Genomic DNA, 6,351 nt, shown 5'->3' with positions numbered 1-6,351 from the left:
GTTGACATGCCTGAGAGACAGGATGCCATCCAGATGGACCCGGACAAGCTTGAAAAGTGGGCCCATGTGAACCTGGGTCAGGGCAACCCCTGTATCAGTACAGGCTGGTGGATGAAGGGATTGAGAGGAGCCCTGCAGAGAAGGACTGGGGGATACTGGTGGATGAAAAATTGGACATGAGCCAGCAGTGTGCACTCGCAGCCCAGAAAGCCTACCATATCCTGGGCTGCAAAGAAGCATGGCCAGCGGTTGAGGGAGATGATTCTCTGCCTCTACTCTGCCCTGGTGTCACCCCACCTGCAGCACTGCATCTAGCTCTGGAGTCCTCAGCATGGGAAAGACATGGACCTGTTGGAGCAGGGTCCAGAGGAGCAACGCAAAAATGATCAGAGAGATGGAACACCTCTCCTGTGAGGAAAGGCTGAGAGAGTTGGGGTTGTTGAGCATGGAGAAGAGAAGGCTCCAGGGAGAACTTATTGCAGCCTTTCAATACTTGAAGGGGGCTTATAGGAAAGATGGGGACAAACTTTTTACTAGGGCCTGTTGCAATAGGACAAGGTTTTAACCCATTAGGTTTAAAACTAAAAGAGGGTAGGTTTAGACTAGATACAAGGAAGAGGTTTTTTTTTTTATTTTTTTTACAATGAGGGTGGTGAAACACTGGCATTGGTTGCCCAGAGAGATGGTGGATGCCCCATCCCTGGAAACATTCAAGGTCATGCTGGACTGGGCTCTGAACAGCCTGATCTGGTTGAAGATGTCCCTGCTCACTGCAGCGGGGTTGGACTAGGTGGCTTTTAAGGTCCCTTCTGACCTATGATTCTATGATTCTCCACCTCCAGCTTTTGTATAAAAGTTCTAGTTACACAATATAATTATAGGACAGTAATGTTTATATTACAACAGTAAAAAGTTTGGAAAACACACGTAGAAGATCAGGCAGAGCACTACTGTTTTCTTTAAAAAAAAAAACACAAGCAAAAAACCAATGAACCAAACAAAAAACCCAAACATAAAAAAAAGAAAAGACAACAACAAAACAAAAACCCAGAGTACTCAAGCTGCTTTCTGCAGTCTGGATACAGGCTTTAGGACAATTCTGTGTACAGCCTATGGTTTGATCCTGTATAATCCTCTTACCCTAAGCCTTAAGGATAACAAGCCACAGCCCAAGTGAATCCTCTGGCAGGAACAAGTTAACCGTGATCGCTAACATTCCCGGCAATCCCATGTACATCTACCACCAAGTTTATTTACAGTGTGTCATGTAATACACAAGCATTTGCAAATCCATCTATTTTCCCTGGGAAATAACTTTCATGGTGCTTCTGGCCACATTTCAGGCGGTCGTTAGGAAAGTACAAATTCCAGGAAACTACAGTATCAACTCAAGCCTGCTCATAATCACCTTCCCCTGACAAAAAACACACCCCAAAAGACAAAAACAAATAACAAAAAAAAAACAAAACAAAACAACAACACACCAACAGGGATGTGCCTGTCCAAGAATACTGTAAGGTACATGTAATATTTCCAGAAAAATTTTGAACTGCTGTGCAGGCAAAGTAGTTGCCATTTACAGCATTTTAAGGAATACATGAATACGCACACCAAATCTAATCCCGCCAGGAAACGCCAACTGCAAGGCAAGGAACATACCACCCCAACAGAAAATACATCATCATTGGTTTTGGTTGGGCTCCACACACACACACAAGCAAGTCTGAACGTGTAACATTTTATTTAAGTAAAATTTGGTTCCCTGCAGTTCATCTCTTGCTATCTAAAAACATTAAGAAGTTCCTAAATCATTATAAGAACAACTCTAGCTGAACTCTTACATGCTTTCCAAATCCCAGCTCTTCTTTTCAACAGCATAAGCACACTTATTTATTTTTATGTTAGCATTACATACAACAGCAGAGATTTGTTTCTAGCTGAATTTTGGGATGGGATGACAACACCCTGGACTGACAAATTTGCAGTCTGTGCACTGCTACTGTTTGGATATGCACAGGCATAGCTTAAGCAGCTGGTCAGTAATAACACAGTCAAAGCCTGCCAGCAGTGACCAGTTTCAAAGGATAAGATTTTTATGTATGCTATGTTCCATTTTTAAACATAATGAATAAAATATAATTGCAGTAACTTCAGAGAAAAAAACATGAACAATATGATTAGACAAACTGCACAGTGAGGAAAAATAAAGGTCTGAGTAGGGAATACAAAGATTCCTAAGGTAGCACTGACTTTAGCCAGTAAACCCCTGTGACACAGCGCCATATTAACACAACAGTGCTGCACTTGAGCCCCAGCTGACTTTATGTTTTTACTCCTAACTCATGTCATCTGTAAAAACAGTAATTGATGTTATTGATAATAAATCCTTACAGAAGAGACAGCTGAAACAAAGGAATATTCTTGGGCCAACCCTGAAAAATGCTAGCAACTTTAACTTTCCACCCGTAGAGTTAACTGGAATCTTACAACTGCCAGATAAAATTACAAAATCACAATAATTACAAAATTACAAAAATGCAAAATGAAACCTACAACCCCAACAGAAAAATACATCCCATACATTTTTTTTCTCCTTAAAAAGAAAATCTGAACATGTGACTTAATTGTTATCAAACGAATATACGACATGACCCTTCAAACATTCTGGATGTGTAGTTGGGGGCTAAACAGTATTTGTGAATTAAGAACACGCGTGCTAGTTAAGACAGGCAGGTTATGTTTACCACCAAATCTATCAGCATTTGCTACACTGTTCAACTTTGGGTATCCAGAGCTGCAATCAGTTAACGTGAAAGCACCTCCTATTAACATCCAGTATTAAGCTAAGAACTGTACCTCCCTAACGCGTAAATGGAAGAAAACTCAAATTCTAATCCAGCATAAGGAGGAGGGGGCACAATTTGTGACAGGAATTTGATTTGTGTTTTGAAAAGCTCCAAGGTGCAGTGTAAGGAAACTGGAGTTTCCTGTGTCTCAGAGTAATTCTAGAGCTGAAGTGGTGACAGACATCGACTTTAGATCAGATAATACATGCCAGCACTCATCATTGGCCCAAGAAGGCAACCTCCCTCTGTCCTGCCCAAGGGTTTGGAATCAACACACTTTCATCATGAAAGAGGTATTAGTGGTAGCGTCATTACTTGAGATGGGACTAAAGGTACATTACACAAGCAACCAAGCAACTGTTTGGAAGCACTAGAGCCTTTTGGGTACCATTTTTCACCACGGTTTGCATGAGAAGAAAAACAACAGACGGAACAGATGCTAAGAAATTTAATCTACAGTGGAGATAGCTTTGGTGAACAGATAAGACTGAGACTAGATCCTTTTCTCAGCAAAAAAGTACACACCAAATAAATAAAATACTCAGACTGGCATAATTTGTAAGTTATACAGGAAAAAAAAAAGCAGATGTGAGGAACATCATAAGATCTGACTACAACGTTTCTTTTGTGTAGCACTAAAGTATAAACACAGTACACATATATAAAAACTGTATGTATTTCCTAAATGTATGGTTCATATACTCATTACATAATTTTAAAATATATTTTAATACACAGTAATATTATTTCTGTGTGTACAAGTACCTATAAAATCCAAACCTTTACTTGTCCTCTGACCATACCCATCTTTCACCTCAACGTACACCAAGAAGTATTCATAAAAATCCAAAAGTGATTATCTACAAAATTCCAGTAAAGCCTGTAGCTAAGAAATATTTTGAGAAGACGTCTGCATTCTTCACAAATTTTGCAGCAATCACCACCAGTTAAGGAACGTTAAAAGCACAACGTTCCCAAATCTGGTAACTTTTTTAGAAGATGAACCCTAAAGTTTTGCCTGTTACTTCTTTTTTGCCCTCAATATCATACTGAAATAGTTTTTGCCATTGGTATGTAACAGCACCTGGTTCCTAAGCCTGCGATCATCACGATCATTAACTAAAAGTGGGGGGGTTTTGGCAACTACCCTGGTACATTTACCTGGACATGCGGAGGGTCAACAGAAGATGAGGATTTGAACCTGTCCTGGCACTTATTCCACCACATTCATGCTGGCATGGTTTGATGAATGCCAGAACTTCATCCACCTTCATTCGGTGCAGCCATCCCACAAGATCCACTGCTGTCTGCCCCCAGGAAGCACTGCTTACCCTCAAATACTCTTGACAGACTACGCCCCTAAGCAGGGCATTATTTTATTTTGATGCTATGCTCCTCTGAATAAGGACTAGAGCAATGAAAAAGCCTTAGTTAACACTTACAAAGTTTGCAGTACATCACACATTTTCCAACCCATTAAAACTTAGGATGTATGAGCCACTCATAAGTATGACCTGCATTACACATGCCTGTACACACACACACAGGCACATGTGCCTGTACACACCTACACCACTACATGCAAGTAGTAAGGCACCAATTCACTTTAGATCATCAGTTATCACCTTAGCATCCAAACTAACACTCAAATCCCCATGAGTCTCAAAAATAACAAGTCTAACATTTAATGAAACTTACTGTCAAGTGCCAAAGCTGCCACAACCAGAAGCTGCACTAGGAAGGGAATTCTCATATGCATCTCTCTCTCTCCCCTGTTGTTTACGTACGCTACCCGTAAGCATTATTTTCTTGATGCAGTACTTCAACCCATGTGTTTTCAGCACAGCAACAACAATCATAAGCAACAGTGCCTCCAGTTATTTTGTGGACACTAAACATAACTGCCAACTTTATTCCACGTCCAGACATAGGCAGTTATTGACATTTTCCAAACGCCTGGAACTGGCATCCAATTACTGGGGGCTACATCTGGTAACCTGTACCTCTAAAACCGGTACTGCTAGTTGCAGTGTTTATCAACCCAAGCAAGAACAGGGCAGTGCTCTGCCGAGACTCAGTACGTTATCCTATCAGGGGAGCCATGTGGAAATACAGATACAGCCCCTTGCTTCCCAGGTCTCAGAGTCATTCTAGAGCTAAACTGACCATCTTAGATTTATGCTCAGATAATACATGCCAACACCCATCCCAGATCATGGGGAACTAACAAAGCACCTCCCTTTGTATGTCACAAGGGAGGTCAGGGCAAGAGAAGAGCAGCTAGGGAGCACGCACCCAACCCCTAACTCTCAACGTGGGAGTAAGGATTGTTACTCTTAAAAGCACAGCTGTACTGAAGTAAGTCAGTACGTACCTAGTCACCTTCCTTTGTCCCATACAAAGCCATATAGGCCATGCGTTTCTCCAAAAGTAACATGCTAGGGGCACCGGGTTTTCTTATTGCTTCCTTTTGTGGCGTGACCTTTAAAAAGCACCAAGATAGCATCAGTTACAGTGTCACAGGATCATAGACCATTAAGGTTGGGTAAGACCTTTACGATCATAGAGTCCAACCGTTAACGTAGCACTGCCAAGCCCACCACTAAACCATGTCCCAAAGTGCCACGTCTACATGGTTTTTTGAACGCCTCCAGGGATGGTGACTCCACCACCTCCCTGGGCAAGGGCAGCCTGTTCCAATGCCTGACCGCTCTTTCGGTAAACAAATTTTTCCCCGCTACCCAATCTAAACCTCCCTTGACGCAACATGAAGCCATTTCTTCTCGTCCTGTCGCTAGTGACTTGGGAGAAGAGACCAGCGCCCACCTCACTACAGCCTCCTTTCGGGTAGTTGTAGAGACCAAAAAGGTCTCCCCTCAGCCTCCTCCTCTCCAGGCTAAACAACCCCAGCTCCCCCAACCTCTCCTCACCAGACTTGTTCTCTAGACCCTTCACCAGCTTCATTGCCCTTCCCTGGACACGCTCCAGCATCTCAATGTCCTTCTTGCACTGAGGGGCCCAAACTGGAACACAGTATTTGAGGCGCTGCCTCACCAGTGCCGAGTGCAGGGGCACGATCGCTTCCCTACTCCTGCTGGCCACGCTGTTCTTGACGCAAGCCAGGATGCTGTTGGCCTTCTTGTTCACCTGGGGACACTGCTGGCTCATGTTCAGCCAGCTGTCAGCCAGCACCCCCAGGTCCTTCCCCACTGCACAGCTTTCCAGCCACGGGGTTGTTACGACTGAAGTGCAGGACCCGGCACTTGGCCTTGTCAAACCTCATACAATAGACGTCGGCCCGTTGACCCAGCCTGTGCAGATCCCTCTGCAGAGCCTTCCTACCCTCAGGCAGACTGACACTCCCCCACAATTTGGTGTCATCTGCAAAATTCCTGAGGGCGCACTCAATCCCCTCATCCAGATCATTGATGAAAGATATTAAACAAGACTGGCCCCAAAACTAAGCCCTGGGGAACACCCCCAACCGGGTTTAACTCTACTCACC

The 6,351-nt window shown here is 43.3% G+C and overlaps 2 non-coding genes across 2 annotated transcripts; both read right to left on the bottom strand.

Moving 5' to 3' along the window:
* Nucleotides 1-2,988: 2,988 nt before the first annotated feature.
* Nucleotides 2,989-3,073, bottom strand: LOC135313736 (small nucleolar RNA SNORD45). The gene has a single exon (XR_010373264.1). It is a non-coding gene; the product is annotated as a small nucleolar RNA SNORD45 (small nucleolar RNA).
* Nucleotides 3,074-4,979: 1,906 nt separating this feature from the next.
* LOC135313738 (small nucleolar RNA SNORD45) lies at nucleotides 4,980-5,061 on the bottom strand. Its single transcript, XR_010373266.1, has one exon. It is a non-coding gene; the product is annotated as a small nucleolar RNA SNORD45 (small nucleolar RNA).
* Nucleotides 5,062-6,351: the final 1,290 nt, after the last annotated feature.

Source organism: Phalacrocorax carbo, chromosome 5 (genome assembly GCF_963921805.1).
Source record: "Phalacrocorax carbo chromosome 5, bPhaCar2.1, whole genome shotgun sequence".
Taxonomy (NCBI): Eukaryota; Metazoa; Chordata; class Aves; order Suliformes; family Phalacrocoracidae; genus Phalacrocorax; species Phalacrocorax carbo.
The sequence above is the reverse complement of the archived record's forward strand: the minus strand, read 5'-3'. Positions and strand labels throughout refer to the sequence as shown.